At 42.9% G+C, this 19,824-nt stretch overlaps 1 long non-coding RNA gene across 1 annotated transcript; it reads right to left on the bottom strand.

The window, feature by feature from the left end:
• Positions 1–17,107: 17,107 nt before the first annotated feature.
• LOC113620204 (uncharacterized) lies at positions 17,108–18,999 on the bottom strand. Its single transcript, XR_003432688.1, has 2 exons — positions 18,952–18,999; positions 17,108–17,292 (listed from the first exon to the last, which is right to left on the bottom strand). It is a non-coding gene; the product is annotated as an uncharacterized LOC113620204 (long non-coding RNA).
• Between the last annotated feature and the right edge of the window lie 825 nt (positions 19,000–19,824).

The raw sequence follows: 19,824 nt of genomic DNA, 5'->3' as shown, positions 1-19,824 counted from the left end.
TGCTTCAGTATAGATAATTTCTATTGATCTGTTTTTAAACTCACTGATCCTTTTTGTATTGGGTCTAGTCCCATCCAATGAGTGTTCAACTTCAGTTATTGTATTTTCAAGTTTAGAATTTGATATGAGCCTGTTTTTTAAGAAAAAAAGTTTCCACATCTCCTCTTGTTATGGGTTGAATTACGTCACCCTCCGAAAAAAAAGATATGTTGAAGTGCTAACCCCCCGTACTTCAAAATATGACCTTATTTAGAAACAGGGTCACTACAGATGTAATTAGGCAAATTAAGGTGAGGTCATACTGGAATAAAGTGGGCCCTTAATCCCATATGACTGGTGTCTTTATAAGGAAAGCAGAGAGACACGGGGAGAACATCATGTGATGACAGAGACTGAAATTCTTGCAAGCCAAGGAATGCTAAGGATTGCTGGCAGTCACCAGAAGCTAGGAGAGAAGCATGGAACAGATACCCCTTCAGAGCTCTCAGAAGGAATTAACCCTGCCAACAACTGGATTTCAGACTTCTAGCCTTTGGAACTGTGACAGGATACATTTCTGTTGTTGTAAGCCACCCAGTTTGTGGTAGTTCATTCTGGCAGCCCTAGGAAACTAATACGCTTCTGAAATTTCCCACACCTTCATCCATTGCCTTTTCCTGTAAATTCTTTAACACATTTATCTTAATGATTTAAAAATCTGCCAACTAATTCCAACGTCTAGATCGCCTTTGGATCTGTTTCTACTGACTTTTAAAAAAGTCTTGTCCCTGTGTCACATGTTCCTGTTTCTTTCCATGTCTATCAATAATAATTTTTAATTTTATTCTGGACATTGTGATGCTATAATGTAGAGCTTCTGGATTGTGTTATCTTCCTCTGAAGAGTTTTGTATCTCATTTCTGTTTAATTGTTGGCCATTCACCTCGATCTCGTGAAGCCCTGGTTTTAGACTTTGTTAGGGCAGGTTTATTTTGGTCCATACTCCTAAGTAATGGTCTCCCGGGATCTCAGTGAAGAGGCTAGCATGTTTACCAAGCCACTCTAACTGGGTGATATTTGAACTAGAAAATTTGGATCCCCAATGCCAAGCAGCTGCAGAAATCTCTGCTCAGCTCTTTCAGCCCTCCGGCTGTGTTTTCCCCTGAGCTCCTTGGAGTCATGCCCCACACCAGAGTCAGCCAGGAATCTGAGGGAAGTTTGCTCCCTCTGCAGCTCTGTTTTCTGGGATTTCTCCCTCTCTCAATTTCCACTGCTCTGCAGGCCCTGAACTCCAACTTCTTACTCCTCAGTCAATAAGGCTTCTGCTTTCTGCTTGAGTTCTATCCCCCATGCACAACGTAAACTAGGGAATGCCCTCAGGGGAAAATCCAGATAAATGTGTCTCTCACCAGTAGAGTGTCCTGGTTTCAAGGGTCATATCTCCTCTAGTCACTCTGCTTTTGGTCACTCTCCAATAGTTCCAAGCAAATCTGTTTTATATACTTTTGTCCAGATTTTATAATTGTTACCAGCAGGAAGTTAATCTGATATAAACGACTCTTCTACTACCAGCAAGTCTATGCTTTATAAATCACTCCATCATGTTGCCTAAGACATAATTTAGCGCTCGTGTTTAGGTCTAGTTTTAGACTTGACATTGGAAGCAATACGGTTTAGTGGAAAATGCAGGCCATTGTGCTGGGGTCTGGAGCCAGCCATTCAAACGGTTCAGTCTTGATTCGGATACTTTGCTGTGTGACCTTGAACGAAGTTCTTCATCTCACTGAGCCTCAGTGGCCTCACTTGTGTAACAGGAATAACAGTCCCTGTCTTCCGGATGAGGAATGGAAGTAACCTGAGCAAAAGCCCAGACCCATGTCTACACATGGTAATGTGCTCAATAGATGGAAGATGTTATTAGCAGTGAATTAGCAGTTCTGTTCTTACAAGCAAAGATCCCCAATGACATCATGATCAGCCAGACCCAGTATTGACCTTGAGTAAATCCCCACTCCTTTTAAGAGTAAATCCGCACTCATTTTAAGAGTAAATCCCCACTCTCAAAATGACACATTTTAAGAGACAAGCTGATGTCTTCAAGTTTGGTTTCACAGTCATGTCAGAGGTGCATCTTCTAAGGGCAGCGAGAGACCTGCATCCTCTGGGATGGTCCTAACTCTGCCTTTTCGGCAGCAGAATGTCCCCCGTTAGAAGACCGACAAGGACTCCTGCCAACTCGTATCTGGGCTAAGTCAAGTCCTGATCAAATGGGCTGGGCTGGGTTGGGTGATACTCACCAGGCTTAAACAGCAACCCGAATAAGGAGACACCAATATATCAATGGTATTTATGGGGAGGGTGCCCCTCTGGAGGGGCAAATGCCGTCAACACAGCAACCAAAACAATTCCCTTGACAGAAGGGCAGAGCTGTGGAAGCCAAGCCTGCATTCCAGACCAGCCAATGGCCTTCGGCAGGCCCCTCCCCCTCTCTGGATCTCCTTCCACCGTCCATATGAAGCGCTGACCTCTAAAAGTCCTCTCAATGTGGGCTCAGACATCGGGCAGCCTGACGCCTAGCCATGGTCCTGCCTCCAACGTGGGAAATGAGGTTGGGCACCTCACTTAATCACTCTCTGCCTCAGTTTCCCCATCTGTAACATGGGGTACACATGCTCAATACTCCCTTTTGCACCAGGCTGCCATGGAGCCCTTAAAAATAACAAAGTATTCTGAAAGTCAGAATAGCAAACACGTATATCGTACCCCAGATCTACAGCCTTGCACCACGGTTGGCAAACTCAACAGAGTCTTGCATTATAAAGACAAGGAGGGGAAATGTAGCCAGCCCACCCTTGGGAAAAAAATGAGAGCTTTCAAAGAGAGACAAATAACTCGCAATTTAAATGCATAAGAGACCAGGCTGTGCCACCGCATATGCAGATAGATGCAAATGATATGCAAATGGGCCAGAGCAAGCCTGGGTTTGCCAGGGTCCTCTGCCAAGCAGCCAGTTATGGGGTTCAGCCAGGTCTGCTCTGTGCCAGAAGCTCACATCTGGGGCCCAGAGGCCTTGGGGTGAATATCCGATTGCGCCTCCTCCAGAAAGCTTTCCAAGACCCAGCAGGCCGCAGCCTCGCCCCCTCTCCGCAGGGCTTGGAGCCTGCCTCTGGACTCTGCCAGGGTACCACCATCTCCCCCTCCAGACAGCGAGCTCCTAGGGGCAGGGCTCCGTCTCATTCACCACCGCACCCCTGGAATTTTCACAGGCCCTGGAACCAAGGAGGTGCTCGGAGGCTGCAGGCTGAGTGATCACAGGAAGGCAGGATGGGTGGGTGAATTCATTCATAAGTCCTCCTTGACCCAAGGAACAGGCCGAATCCTCTTCAGGGGCTTTGGGTTCTGCCGTCACCCAACAATGGGGGACCTTCATCACTACCCTGTTCCCAGGGAAGATTAAAGGACGGAAGTTTGCAGGTAACACCTAACTTCTAAATTAGGAAAGATGCCACTTTGTTGGTACAATGACATCCTTACCCCTCTCTTTCATTCTGCTGTCCTTTCTGGGGTGGGCGAGGGCCTGACTCAGAATCAGTGTCCGATAAATATCGACTGATGAACGAATGAGTGAATGAATGCATGGACAAAAGAATGAGGTTTCAGCTAACTTTCCAGAAATTGCCCGTAAGCCGTAGCCCATTCTGTCAAAATACAGACCTTAAGTTGAGCTACTGATTGTGTCTATTTGTTGTAGCACGTTTGAATTCTTTTTGCTGTGTTTCTAGACTTTAGGGACTGTAGCAGACACTTCTGTGCCACATCACATCTCCTTGTTCCACCTCTGATTTCAGCTGCAATGAGGTGGACAGTCCTGACTCAGCATGACTCGTGCCATCTCAGGCAGGAGCTTTTCTGCCAGGGGGCTTTTCCCAAGGCCTCCTGAAGCCACTAGACAGCTCAGGAGTCGGGAGTAAAGACCCCTGAGCAACCTTCTGCACTAGAGGACAGGAGCCAGTGGACAGATGCTCCCACCTCCTGTCTTCCAGAAAACAATTCCGGGAGGCCTCCTGTATGCTTCCAGAGTTCCTGGTGGAAACCAGCCTTCTCTCACCCACAGCAGGGGACACCCCATCGCTTCTCCTCCTCTCCTGCCTTGCTCTCCTACCTCCTGGGGTCACCCCGAAGTCCTTAACTCAGGCTCTGCTTCAAAGGATCCCAAAATAGGACAGTGGCCGTTCTCAAATCTGGTTGCGCCCATGGCTGTGCACCTCATGAATATGATACACACGTGAAGGTGGAAACCAGATCGAGAATGTCTTCACAGCCAAAGGGAACTATTTCATTGATAAGCCAGCGTTCAGTGGGGTTGAACCAGCACTCATTTATTCATTCACCCTACAGCAGGCAAGGCCCCGCCCTCTCGCTGCTACGGCCCAGTGGCTGTTGTGATGAAGATATGCGTGGACCACCGGGAAGGGCTCTATTGAATCCTGGATCCTCAAAACCATCTCGTTTCCCTGTGGGCAAAACGGTGCCCTTTTCAGATGAGGAAACCAGGACTTGTCCTGGGGAAGGTCAGACAGCTCCTAGGTGGTGTAGCAGAGTCCACATCTGGGGCGTGCAGAGACACCACCCACCAGGTGGTGCCCGGGGCCGTGAGTGAAGGAAGGTCTGCTTAGGAATCACGTGGCCCACACTCTAGACCAGTACTTCCCACAGAAAAAAGACACCAGCCACAAACACAACCCACGTGGGTCATTGTACCTTTTCTGGTAGCTTCATTACAACAAAGTCAAAAGAAACTGGTGGAATTCATTCTAATAATATTTGTATTTAAGCTAATACATGCAAAATATTATCATCGTGACATGTCATAAATATTTAAAATTCTTAATGAGACGTTTACCCTTTTGATTTTTCACACTAAGTCTTTGAACTCTGGTGTGTATTTTACACTAAGGCACATCTCAGTTCAGAATTTCAGCGCTCGGGGCTCACTCGGTGGTGACGCGCGCAGCTCTTGGCCGCTGGATAAGGCAGCCCTAACACCCCGACTCCTCACATCCCACCCCCAGCTTGTGTGATCTTGGCCGAGTCCCTTCCTAGTTTGTCTTCATCAGAGGGGAAGTGCTTTGTAAACTCACTGTGAGCGGGTCACTGCGACCTCCTTTCATCCGTGTACTACCTTGGCAGCCAAGGCACCCACAGAGACAAAGCTGCTGGGGGCCACAGCTCTGGGGAGACACACACCCAGTTCCCCTTGTGGAAAGAGATGTCTTCTCAAACTTGGGCCGGGGAGCCCCACGCACCCGCGAGAGGGGGAGGGGAGGGGCTGGGGGAGGAGTCCCTCCCCGCACCCACCCCCCCCACCCCCCGGCCCAGGATGTTACAGCAACCAGACTATAACAGCTGCTCTAATTTTGTAAAATCGGAACTCCGTGCTTGGAGCTGGTTCTCTGGGAATGCCGGCTCTCTCGTTCATGCTCTAGCCGCACGTTTATGGAGCGCCCCGGCTGTTTACGCTGTTACCATGAAGATGCCGAAGATACAAAGGAGAAAGCAGCCCGGCCCGGCCTCCCCCCCCCGTGTCTGGTGGCGCAGGCCGGTCAAGGGAGAAAACCGCCCCAGCGAAGCTCTACGGGCAGCGCTTCAGAGGCTCTGGGTGGGCACCCTGCCTGAGCGAGGGGGTGGGAACAGCAAGTTCAAAGAAGGGTGAGACGGAGGTAAAGAAAGGTGAGACGGAGCTTGTGATCAGGTGTGTGGCTGGAGGGCAGGATGCCTGGGAGGGCTGGCAGGACATCAGACAGTACCCACGGGTAGGCTGGGTCCAGCCCAGGATGGATCTGGAATGTTCTCTGAGACCCCTGCTCCAGACAGCAGGACCGCCAGAGGAGCCCTGACTCGCTTTGCTGCGCCTTTGGCAAAATCGCTGATTAGGTGAGTAGGACACCAATCGCGGCAATTCAACTCCTGGTTTCACTATTCACAGGGGCCTCTATTGATGCTCTGCTGTGGGGAACGCTGAGATGCAGAAGACAGTAGAAACCAGCAAAAAATACAGGACTTTTATTTCCAACACAATTGTGAGTTACGCTGCAGAAAACCCTCCTGCTACAAAACACTACTTGGAAAATGGTGGCGAAAATATAACAAACATCCTTTTAAATGCATGGCTGAGCTTGCAAGAAAGGAAGGGAACTCCCCAGGGATAAAAACAAAGAAGGAGCTGAAAACCAGAGCAGGAATCAGGAGGGCTAGTATCGGTGAAGTGCTGGCACGGGCAGGGTGGAGCTGTGGGTCTCAGCCGCCTGGGGTTGGATGTTACAGCCCCTGTGGGGACGAGAAATAAGGCTTTGGGCACCACAAGGCCAGGAGTTGTAAATGAGACCCACCTCCAAGCCAGACTCTTCAGAGTTATAGTCTCGGTGAAAAAGTGGGCAAGGATTTAAAAAAAAAACAACCCACTCTCTGCTCAGACAGATCACCCGTCAGCTCATCTGCTAGAGCCTGGGCTCTGGGAAGTTGTAACCACAGACTTAGCCCCAAGGGCTTTGAGATTTAAATTTACACTACCCTGCTTCCCTTGTGTTCAGGAGACTCTGAAAGCAAGAAGTTAACACAGAAAAGGGTCCCTGGCTGGAGATGCCTGTGGGCACTGGGCAGAAACAAATGCAAACACTCCCTAGAGGGCCATGACCTCAACCTAGGCTGCCCAGTGTTCCCACAGACAAAGGTTCCTGCAGATGAGCTCACAAAGACAAAATTACAAAACAAAAGCAGTCATAAGACAGAGTCAGTGGCAAAAGCAATAAGCTTGCCTCACCCTCACCCACCCACCCAACACTACCACCACCACCACCCCCTCCCTGCCATCCATCCCACAATCCTCAGATGATAGATCCAGGAGAAAGAGATCAGAGGGTACCTGTGATTACAATGACTAAGATGTTTTGGGAAATATCAAAAAGAATTCATATAATGAAAAAAGAACAGCCAGGGTTCCTGGTTACAGACGGAAGATTAATATGTGTGCTGCCGAAGTGGGCATATAGACAGCAGATTAGGCACAGGCATTTACCCCTGCTCCCTCCTGAAACACCTTTAAAAGTGGCAGAAAAGGAATTTGTTAAGTACTACAATGACAAAGAAAATGGGATAATTTCGAAATTGGAAAGCAAACCGACAAGTGGGAATTGACTTAGTGGATGCAAAAAAACTGAGTCTTAAACTGGCAGTGAGGAAAGTCTAGGACACACAGAACCCCCAAAGGTTCAGGAATTGAGTATCAGGTACTTCTGGAAGCAGAGGGAACCACAGGGGACTTGTTGAAAGAGAGTTTAAAAGGCGGTTAGTAATCAAGATCCCATCTCCCAAGGTGACTTTCTCTACTACATCCCTGAGATATAGTAGAGAGAGAATATTATTCCCTGGAGTGGGTAAAGCCATGGGACTCTGCACTGGGGAAGAGCAGATCCAGCTGGGGGCAGGGGCATCACACTGAAAATGGGAGAATTACGTGAAGGTCTTCACATTGAATATTAATACTCCTACATGGCAACCAGGCTTAGTATGAACCTCCAGGCAAGAGAGCAAAAGATCTTTGCAAATTTGAGAAACCTAGGAAGAGAGACCTAAAGGCAGTGACATCAGAAGTTGCTCAGTGAGGACTTCCCTGGTGGCTCAGTGGTTAAGAATCCACCTGCCAATGCAGGGGACACAGGTTTGAGCCCCAGTCCAGGAAGATCCCACATGCTGCGGGGCAACAAAGCCCATGAGCCATAACTACTGAGCCTGCGCTCTAGAGCCTTGCGAGCCACAACTACTGAGCCCATGTGCTGCAACTACTGAAGCCCGCACACTCTAGGGCCCGTGTGCTGCAACGACTGAGCCCGTGTGCTGCAACTACTGAAACCCGCGTGCCTAGAGCCCATGCTCTGCAACAAGAGAAGCCACCGCACCGCAACACCGCAATGAAGAGTAGCCCCTGCTCACTGCAACTAGAGAAAGCCCTCATGCAACAAAGACCCAACACAGACAAATTAATTAATTAATTAATTTAAAAAATTATATTAAAAATTTTTTTAAAAAAAGAAGTTGCTCAGTGAAAGAGGCTAGTCAGATCATGCTTCAGTGGAGTCCTTGGTGGGCAGCCAGCTCTGAGCTTTGAGTTTCCGAGCAGACTCTGTGTGTAGAAGCCAAGGATCACTGGGCACATAAGGGAAGCTCCAAACAATAACAAACAGATAAAAAGCAACTTGGAGGGAACACACATGATGATGATAAGAAGAAAATGCCAAAAAGTTATCATCTGTAGCATCAAAGACATAAGAGATATAGCACATATTAAACAAGTACAGGATGTTATTAAAAAGGAATGTTCTGAGAAGAAAAAAATCTCTCTTGCATAGAACAAATTAAAAGCTTAGTGGTAAGTTTAGAAGATAAGGTTGCAGATTAGGCAATTTCCCAGAAAGCAGAGCAAAAGGACAAAGCGTTAGAGAGAAAAGACATGAAAATTAGAGAATCAACCTGGGAGATCTAACATCCAAATAAAAGAAATCTCACAAAGAATAGAGAAAATAAAAGGGGGAGGGGTACTCATCCAATAAGTTATTCAAGTAAATGTCTCTGAATTAAATTACATGAGTTTCCAGATTGAAGATGCCCACCAAGTATTGAACAAAATGGATGCTATTGGCACACTAAGACATATCATTGTGAAAGTTTAGATCACTAAGAACAAATGAAAAATCATACAAACTCCCAGAGAGGGAAAAACTAGATTTTACACAAAGCATCAAAAATCAGAATGGGAGACTTCCCTGGCAGTCCAGTGGTTGGGACTCTGCACTTCCAATGCAGGGGACATGAGTTAGGTCCCTGGTCAGGGAACTGGGATCCCAAATGTCAAGTGGCTCGGCCAAAAAAATAAATAAATAAAATTTAAAATTTTTAAAAATCAGAATGGCATCAGATTTCTTAAGAGCAACACTGATTTAGACCACAATGCCTTCAAAATCCAGAGAAACATATATATCAAACTTAGAATTCTATACCCAGCCAAACTATCAATTGTGAGCATAGAATAAAGATTTTCAGAAATGAATGGTCTCAAAAATTTTAACTCCCATGCATCTGTAACAGAGCAGGACCCTATGGCACCTTCCCAGAACAGAACACCCATTCCATCCTGCCATGTCCTCCTCCTGCCTTTTGTCTGTAGAAAAACTTTAGTCAAAGAATAAATTTAATCAGAGAAGTGAGAAAAATCAGAAAGAAAGGAAAACAGTCAAGCAAGACAAAATAATAGTTTAGCCATTAAACAAAGCCAATGACGTTTAGTTTCTTCTCAAGGGCTATAGGTAATATTCTGGGCTATATCCTTTGAGTTGTTTTGCAGATACTGAAACCCGCACCAGGTGGAAGAAGTTACCTCTATGCTCCCCACAAGCACATTAGACCCCAGACCAGTTGGAACCAGAAGGTTGATGATGTTGACTCCCAATTACCTCACCACCAACCAATCAGAAGAATGTCCCTGAGCTGATCACATACCCCACAACCCCCTCCCTCACCCTATCTTTAAAACCCTTTCCCTGAAAGCCTTTGGGAAGTTTGGGCCTTTTAAGCACTAGCTACCTGGACTCCTTGCTTGATGCCCTGCACTTTCCTTCACCACGACCTGGTGTCAATAGATTGGCTTTACTGCGTGTGGGCAAGTAGACCCAGGTTTGGTTTGTAACATCCTTTCTTGGGAATTTACTAGAGAATGTGCACCACTAAGACAGGGAATAAATCGAGAAAGAGGTTAAGGTGAGAAATCAACGCATAAGAGAAATCATGTGAATCCTCAAGCTATTGATGAAGGGAGAGCCAAATAGGCTTGGAGAGCAGCCAGAAGAAATTGGAAGAGACAAGAAAGGTCTGTGAAAAACGTTTCCAAGATGACGCAGTTGGGAAATGTGCTTGGATGTATCAAGAGGCTGTTGGTTCTGTTGGAGAAGGATTGGGGATGAATTCATGATAATCAGACAGAAAACTAAGCAAACAAATAAAAACTAGACAGTATTAACTACGAAGAAAACAAAAGATTGTGGAAGAAAAGAAAAATAACTATCGTGTTCTACATGGCACAACGGTGAATAGAGTTTATGTAATCATAATAATGTAAACTTTAAATTATGATTTAAACTCTATTGGAAGAATGGTGGGATAGGAAGTGTGTGTGTGTGCAAGGTAGAGGGAGGGGTGGTGCTGGTGGAAGCCAGACAGTTCCTCATTTTCTATTGTGGAAAGTTGACAGATAATGCCTAAAACTGGGCGGGGGGGGGGGGATGGGGGAGGAATAATAAAGCATATTATTGTGTGATGTAGAGGTAAATTCCAAAAGCAGTAGTTAAAAGAGTAGAAGTTGCTTGGCCCTGGGGAGCAGAAAATGGAAGAATTTGGGGATGGAGGATAAGAGACTGCAGTTTTTATAATAAGCCTGTGGACCTACTTGATATTTTAAAGTATATGCGTGTATACAAATGAAAATCTAAAAAACAGATGAGATAGATTTGGACCATAAACTTCTCATATGCTCTCATATGCCAGCTTGAATCCTCTCAGCTCCACTAGTCTACAAGAGTCTTGGCCAGTTGTTTTGTCCCAACCAATTTTGCATGGGCTCTGTTTAACTCCACACGGACACAGCATGATAGCATTTCTGCCTTCTACCCCCATGTGCTTCCCTGTGGCTGCTGGTGCTGGAAATGCCATGGATCCACTCAATGCCCAGGCATGTGCAAGACAGTTCCATGAGATGAAGCAATCAATTGTGATTAACATCAAGCAGTGGCCAGCTCAATAATGTACCTTCACATTGGTTCTCCCTCCTTTCCTTTTTCCCACTTCAGCTTTCCTGGGATTACACTGCCTAAAACATTAGTGGCACTCCACTTTCACTTTAATTCTGCTTACTAAGGCCCTAGAAAGCAGACCTTTGGTTTGGAATTTGATGTTGGATTATTCACATCATACATAATTATGAAAGACGGAATGTTTTCCCCTTAAGATCGGAAACAAGGACGCCCTTTCTCGCTACTCCTGCTCAGCAACATAAGAGAATTCCCAGCCAGTTCAATAAGGCAATAAACGAGGCATACGGCTTGGAAAGGAAGAAATCTCCTTCTATTCATAGGTAACATGATTGTCTATGTGAAAAATCCTTTAGAACTAATAAGTTTAGCAAGATCACATAAGTCAATATACCAAAAAAAAAAAAAGTTTTTTCTTTGTTTTTTTTGTAGTACGCAGGTCTCTCACTGTTGTGGCCTCTCCCGCTGTGGCGCACAGGCTCCGGATGCGCAGGCTCAGCGGCCATGGCTCACGGGCCCAGCCGCTCCGCAGCATGTGGGATCTTCCTGGACCAGGGCACGAACCCGTGTCCCCTGCATCGGCAGGCGGACTCTCAACCACTGCGCCACCAGGGAAGCCCCCCCCCAAAAAAGTATTTTATATACTCACAATGAATAACTGGAACCTAAAATTAAGAAATAGCACTGGAAAAAATGAAATACTTGGGTATAAATCTGCATGCTGAAGACTATAAAACACTAATGAAAAAAATTTTAAATACCTAAATAAATGGAGAGGTATACCATGTTCATGGATTGGAAGACTGAATTTTGTTAAGCTGTCAGTTATCTCCAAGTTGATCTACAGATTCAGTCTAATCCCAAAGTCCTAGCAGGCTTTTCTGTAAAAATCAACAAGCTGATTCTAAAATTTACATGGAAAGGCAAAGGAACCAGAATAGCCAAAACAATTTTGAAAAAGAAGAACAAAGTTTCAGGATTCACACTATCTACTTTAAGACTTTCTATAAAGCAACAGTAATTACTGTGGAACTGGTCAAGGGATAGATACATGGATCAATGGAGCAAGGAATAGAATCCAGAAATAGAATCACACAAGTTTGTCCAGCTGATTTCTTACAAAGGTGCAAAGGCACTTTTACTGAGAAAGAATAGCTGGTTGTTGTTGTTTTTCAACAAATGGATTTTAATAATTTGGATAGCAATATTGAAAAAAAGATTGTCAATCTTTGTCACGTGTTACCCAAAAATTAACTCAAAATTCATCATAGACCCAAATGATAACAGTAAAATAATAAAACTTTTAAAAGAAAATATGGGGGAAAAGTCTTTGTGACTTTGGAATAACCAAACCATTCTTAGGTATAACACCAAAAGCATGGCATATAACAGAAAAAATTGATAAATTATGTTATATCAAAAATTTTAAATTTTGCTTCTGTAAAAGGCACTGTTAAGAGAATGAAAGATAGGGACTTCCACGGTGGTCCAGTGGGTAAGACTCTGTGCTCCCAATGCAGGGGGCCCAGGTTCAATCCCTGGTCAGGGAACTAGATCCTGCATGCCTGCTGCAACTAAGAGTTTGCATGCTGCAGCTAAGAAGTCCGCATGCCGCAACTAAAGATCCCACATGCCACAATGAAGATCCCGTGTGCTGCAACCAAAATGACCCAGCACAGCCTAAATAAATAAATAAAAATAACTTAAAAAAAAAAGAGAATGAAAGATAAACTGCAGATTGAGAGAAAATATTTGCAAATCTCATAGCCAACAAAAACTCAACCAGGATATGTGAAGAACTCTCAAAACTCAATAAAAAGGCAATACTTCAAATGGGCAAAAGATTTAAGCAGTCACTTCACAAAAGAAGATATATGAATGGTAAATAAGTAGATGAAAAGATGCTCAATTTCATTCTCTAGTCACTAGGGAAGTTCATATTAAAACCACAAGGGGGCTTCCCTCGTGGTGCAGTGGTTAAGAATCCGCCTGCCAATGCAGGGGACACAGGTTTGAGCCCTGGTCCAGGAAGATCCCACATGCTGCAGAGCAACTAAACTGGTGCACCGCAACTACTGAGCCTGCACTCTAGACCCTGTGAGCCATAACTACTGAGCCCGTATGCTGCAACTACTGAAGCCCGCACGCCTAGAGCCCATGCTCTGCAACAAGAGAAGCCACCGCAATGAGAAGCCTGCGTGTAGCAATGAAGAGTAGCCCCCCTCGCTACAACCACAGGAAAGCCCTCGTGCATCAACAAAGACCCAACGCAGCCAAAAATAAAATAAAATTAATTAATTAAAAAAAAAAACCACATGGGATACCATTACACACCAATTAAAAAGGCTAAATTAAAAAAAAATTATCAAGTGCTGTCAATAACATACCATGATCTACGGGGATTCATTCCAGGAAGCAAGGGTGATTTAACAATTATAAAATCTTTTTAGGGCTTCCCTGGTGGCGCAGTGGTTGAGAGTCCACTTGCCGATGCAGGGGACATGGGTTCGTGCCCCAGTCCGGGAGGATCCCACATGCTGCGGAGCGGCTGGGCCCGTGAGCCTTGGCCGCTGGGCCTGCGCGTCCGGAGCCTGTGCTCCACAATGGGAGACGCCACAACAGTGAGAGGCCCACGTACCGCAAAAAAAAAAAAAATTTTTAAAAAGTCAACATAATTCACAATATTAACAAAATAAAGAATCAGAATCATATGACCATCTCAGTAGATGCATAAAAAGCATTCAATAAAATTTAATATTCATTCAGAATAAAAATTCTTAATAACTAGAAGACCGGAAATTTCCTTAATCTAATAAAATATCTACCATAAAGTACAGCAAACATCATACTTAATTGCAAAATATTGAAAATTTTCCTCCAGAGGTTAGGAAGAAGATAAGGCTGTTCACTATCACCACTTCTATTCAATATTGTAGAGGAGATCCTATTCAGTGCAATAAAGCAATAAAAAAATTTTAAGTATAACAACTGGAAAGAAAGAACAAACTGTTACTATTCACAGACAACATGAACAAACTGTTACTATTCACAGACAACATGAGATCCTATTCCGTGGGATAAAGCAATAAAAAAATTTAAAGCATAACAACTGGAAAGAAAGAACAAACTGTTACTATTCATAGACAACCTGACTGTATACATAGAAGACCCACAAGAATTAAAAAATAAATGATTAGATTTAATAAGTGAATTTAGCAAAGTCCCTGGCTAAAATGTCAACATCAAAAAAATCAATTGCCGGGCTTCCCTGGTGGCGCAGTGGTTGAGAGTTCACCTGCCTATGCAGGAGACACGGGTTCGTGCCCCGGTCTGGGAAGATCCCACATGCCTTGGAGCGGCTGGGCCCGTGGGCCATGGCTGCTGGGCCTGCGCATCCGGAGCCTGTGCTCCGCAACGGGAGGGGCCGCGGCGGTGAGACGCCCGCGTACCGCAAAAAAAAAAAAAAAAAAAATCAATTGCCTTTCTATATACTAGCAATAAACAACTACAAGATGAAAAATAAACAATGATACCATTTACAATACTATCAGAAAACATCAAGTACCTAGGGGAAAACGATAGACAAGATCTCTATACATGAAACTGCAAATCATTACTGTGAAAAATTAATGACCTAAAAAGATATACTATGTTCATGGATCAAAAGATTCAATATTGGAAAGAATATAATTCTCCTCAAATTGATCCATAGATTCAATGTAATTCCAACCAACATTTCAGCAAATATTTGTGGAAATTTACAAGTTGATTCCAAAATATAATAGAAATAAAAGGGCTGGGCTTCCCTGGTGGTTCAGTGGTTAAGAGTCCGCCTGCCATTGCAGGGAACACGGTTCAAGCCCTGGCCCAGGAAGATCCCACATGCTGCGGAGCAACTACTGTGCACCACAACTACTGAGCCTGTGCTCTAGAACCCACGAGCCACAACTACTGAGCCTGTGCACCACAACTACTGAGGCCAATGCGCCTACAGCCCATGCTCTGCCACAAGAGAAGCCACCGCAATGAGAAGGCCGCACACCACAATGAAGAGTAGCCCCTGCCTGCAGCAACTAGAGAAAGCCCTTGAGCAGCAATGAAGACCCAACGCAGCAAAAAATAAAAATAAAAAAGAAATTAAAAAAAAAGAAATAAAAGGGACAATAAGAGCCAATACAACATTGAAGAAGTACAAAATTAAAGACTTACACCATCAAGAATTATAAATTTGAAGAAATCGATGGTGTGATATTAGCAAGGATAGAAAAAAAGGCCCACAGAACCACAGAACAGAATAAAGAGTGCATATAGAGACCCATACATATTTAGTCACTTGCTTTGTGACAAAGATGTCCCTACAATGCAATGGGAGAAAGGTAGCTCTTTTTAGTAAATGGTACTGAGTCAACTGGATATCCATATAGGAAAAAAAGGAATCTTGACCCCTGCCACACCATGTGTAGAAATAAATTTCTGTTGGACAATAGACCTAAATGTAAAAGATAAAACAATAAACCTTTAAGAAAACATAAGAGAATTGGAAATAGATCGTGGGCTAAGAAAATATTTCTTAAGTAGGACACAAAGAGTTCTAGTCTTTAAAAAATAATCAACAAATTAGACTTCATTGGCATAAGGAGTTTTGTTCACACACCACACAAAAACCATCAACAGAACAAAAATGTAAATTAGAGTGGAATAAGATATTTGCAATACATATTTCCAACAAAGGAACTCATGTCCAGAATATATGATGAGTTCCCACAAAGTAATGTGAAAAAGACAACTTCATTTAGAAAATGGGCAAAAGACTTGTATAGGGGCATCAAAAAAGAGGATATCCAGATAACCAATGAATATCTGAAAAGGTGCCCAACATCATTAATTATCAAGAAAATGCAAAAAAAAAAAAAAAAAAAAAAAAGAAAATGCAAGTCAAACCACTATGAGATACCTTCGTACACACTAAATTAAAAATTTTTAATTGATAAAGCCAAGTGTTGGCAAGGATGCAGGGCAAGTGAAATGCTCATATTCTGCTGGTTGGAGAAAAAATTGGCATAAACACTTTGAAAACAAAAGCACTATCTACTAAAGCTGAATGTATGTATATACATCCTAGGTATATAGTCAACAAAAAAATGCATACATATATTTAACAAAAGACATGCCTACAAATGTTCATGGCAGTTTTATTCATAATAGCCCTGTCTTAGTCAGTTCAGGCTGCTGTAACAGAATACCATAGACTGAGTGGTTAACAAACAACAGACATTTTTATTTCTCACAGTTCTGGAGGCTGGAAGTTGAAGATCACGGTGTCAGCATGATTGGCTTCTGGTGAGAAGCCTCTTCCAGGTTGCAGACTGCTGACTTTTCTTATATCCTCACTTGGCAGAAAGAGAGTGAGCGAGCTCTCTGGGGTCCCTTTTATAAGGGTACTAATCCCATTCATGAGGGCTCCACCCTCATGGGCTAATCATCTCACATAGACCCTCTCCCAATACCACCATATTGGGGTTAAGATTCCAACATATGGACTTTGAGAGTACACAAACATTCAGTCCATAGCAAATCCCAAACTGGAAACTACCTAAATATCCATCAGTGGTATAATATAGTTAAGTTTGATATAACCACACAACAGAATACTAAAAAACATTAAAAATGATTGAATTATCACTACACAGGACAACATTATGAACTTCACAAACACAATGTTCAATGATATAAGTCAGAAACAAATAAATATACTCAATGATTCCACTTATAAAAGGTTCAAAAACAAGCAAAACTTACCTCTGGTGATAAAAGTCAAATTCATGATTATCTTTTTGGAGTTAACGACTGAAGAAACAAGAGGAGAGGCTTCTAGGATGCTAATATTCTAATTCTTGTCCTCGATGGTGATTACATAGATGTGTTCACTTTGTAAAAATTCACCAAACTGAACATTTAAGATCTGCACCATTTTCTCTATGTTATTATTCTTTAACAAAATGTTTACTTTAAGCAAATAGTTTTGGCTGTTTTAGATAGATATCATATTTTAAAACTTGGTATACTAAAAAGTATAGAGGAGAATAAAAATAACCCATGGTCTCTCATCCATGTATAACCACTGTTCACATTTTGGTGGACTACCCCATTCAGTGTACATAAGTTCCAAGAGCTTCACTCATACTAAAGACAGAACTTCATAAGCTATAACTCAAATATAGGGACATGTATAATTAGTCCTCTAATCTTCAAGCAAATTATCTCAAATCTAATGAGTTAAAACAACACACTTTATTTTCACATGGTTTCTGTGGGTCAAAAGTCCAGGCAGAGGTTAGCTTCTTCCTTTGACTAAGGTCTCACATGGCTGCAAAGTGTCAACTAGGCTGTGTTTTTATCTGGAGGCTTGACTGGGGATGAATCCACTTCCAAGTTCAATCAGGAGATGAATTCACTACTGTTAAAGTTCAAAGAATGAACCCTTCTTAGAAATGCTTTTAAATAAACATGCTCAAGCTTCAGAAAGAGACAAGGAAAGTAACAACAAAAAACATGATATAAAACAGATATGAATCAAGAACAAATGGATATAAAAAATTATAATCATTGACATAACAGCTCAAAAGATGGAATAAACTGTAAACTAGATGAAGAGAGAGCTGGGTAATAGAAAGATTGCACTGAAGAATTCATTTAGAAGGCAATATAGAAAAAGTGATGGAAAATATGAGAGAGAAGTTAAGAGAAATAGAAAATAACATTAGAAGATCAAGAATAAATATCACAGAAATTTCCATAAGTATGATGTAGAAGGAATTACAAGAGAGCAATATTCAAAGAGATAATAGCTGAGAATTTTCTAGAAGTGAAAAAAGATGTGTGTTCTCAAAATAAAGAAGCCCAACAAATGCCACGCTAAATAAATAAAAATTAAAATTCCACCTAGATACATTCACAATATCAAAGATGAAGAGAAAAATCTTAAAAGCAACCCTGAAGGTGAAAAAAGGTTGCTCACAAAGAAATGATAAATAAACTGAAATGAGAATTCTCAACAACAAAAGAGATAAGAAAACAATGCAATAATACCTTCAGGTATTCCGGGTATTGAGGGAAATTAATTACTAACAGAATAATATACCTAGCTAAACTATCACTAAACAAAATGAAAACATCTTCAAACTTACAAAAACCAAGAATTTTTCATCCCCCAAACTTTTGATGAAAAAACTCCTAAGAGATGTTCTCTACCAAGAAGAAATAGAGACTGGGGACTCCTCTGGTGGTGCAGTGGATAAGACTACGCACTCCCAACGCAGGGGGCCTGGGTTCGATCCCTGGTCAAGGAGCTAGATCCCACATGCTTGCCACAACTAAGAGTTTGCATGCCACAACTAAGGAGCCCACTGCTGCAACTAAGGAGCCAGTGAACAGCAACTAAAGAGCCTGCCTGCTGCAACTAAGACCTGGTGCAACCAAATAAATGAATAAATAAATTAAAAAATAGAAACCTGGGACTTCCCTGGTGGCTCAGTGGTTAAGAATCCACCTGCCAATGCAGGGGACATGGGTTTGAGCCCTGGTCTGGGAAGACAGCACATGCTGTGGAGCAACTAAGCCCGTGTGCCACAACTACTGAGCCTACACTCTAGCGTCCACAAGCCACAACTCCCGAACCCGCATGCCACAACTACTGAAGCCCGTGCACCTAGAGCTCTGCAACAAAGAGAAGCCACCGCAATGAGAAGCCCATGCACCGCAATGAAGAGTGGTCCCTGCTCGTCGCAACTAGAGAGAAAGCCTGTGTGCAGCAAAGAAGACCCAATGAAGCTATAAATAAATAAATAAATAATAAATAAATTTATTTTAAAAAAATAGAAACCAAAAAGGAAGGAGTATCAAGAGGCAATGATGAACAAATAAGTTACTAAATGATATTGGTAAATCTAATTATTATATTAGGATATAGGTTTGGCTGATCTGACTGAGATCCAAAATTCTAGGGGCTCACAAAGATAGAAATTATTTCTCAGTACAGCCTGGGCATAACTAGCTCATATAACAGCTTCAAGGTGTCAGGGCCTCAGGCTCCTTATGTTTTGTTCCTTTATGGTACCTGTGGTGTTGCTCTCCTCCCTCTCCACTGCATCTACCTTCTCATTAGCAGAAACAGGGAAAGGGCAAACACAGTTTCCTTTAAAGAGCAGGAACGGTGATTTGCTTATATATCCCTCCCACTTGCATCTCATTGGCGACAGCTAGCTCCAAGGGAGGCTGGGAAATGTAGTCCTTAGCAAGACAGCCATCTGCCCAGATAAAAATTCTTTTACTCTGCAAATGGACAGATCAGATATTGTGGGACAACCAGCAACTCCACCACAACCATTGATTATAAAAACTATATAATCCTAATTAAATTTTTACCCTAAAAGAGTATGATTAAATCAAGAAGGAAATATGTCCAAGCAAAAAAAGGCTGCAAGGGAGATTTTTTTAAAGTGATAGTGTGCGCAGTTTGCAAAATGATACTCAGTGTCAAGCGTCTGCAAAAGAGTGAAATCCCCATGTAAAATCAAGAGGTTCCATCTGGAACATAGGAAGTAAAGATTGACTTCCACAAAGATGCAAACAAGTGACAACGTTAGGAGTTAGACTGATATGCTAAGAGATATCAAACCAGGTTGAGTACGTATGCTGTAAACCTATACACTACCCACCTGTTAAAAAAAAAAGGTAGAATTGAAATTCCAGACAAAAATAACAAGGAATTGATTTCAAGACTTACTATTATGCTACAGTCATCAGGACAATGAGAGGTTGGCCTAAGGACAAGTAGATCAATGGAACAGAAGAAAGAATCCAGAAATAGACCCATACATTCACTGTTGATTGATTTCAGCAAAGGCGCCAGAGTAACACAACACAGAAGATAGCTTTCTAACAGCTGGTGCTGGAATTGCTGGATATCCACTTGGAAAAATAATGAACC

Source organism: Aethalodelphis obliquidens, unplaced genomic scaffold (assembly GCF_003676395.1).
Source record: "Aethalodelphis obliquidens isolate GAN/ISIS:26980383/991018 unplaced genomic scaffold, ASM367639v1 scaffold7, whole genome shotgun sequence".
Taxonomy (NCBI): Eukaryota; Metazoa; Chordata; class Mammalia; order Artiodactyla; family Delphinidae; genus Aethalodelphis; species Aethalodelphis obliquidens.
This window is presented reverse-complemented; position numbering and strand designations above follow the sequence as displayed.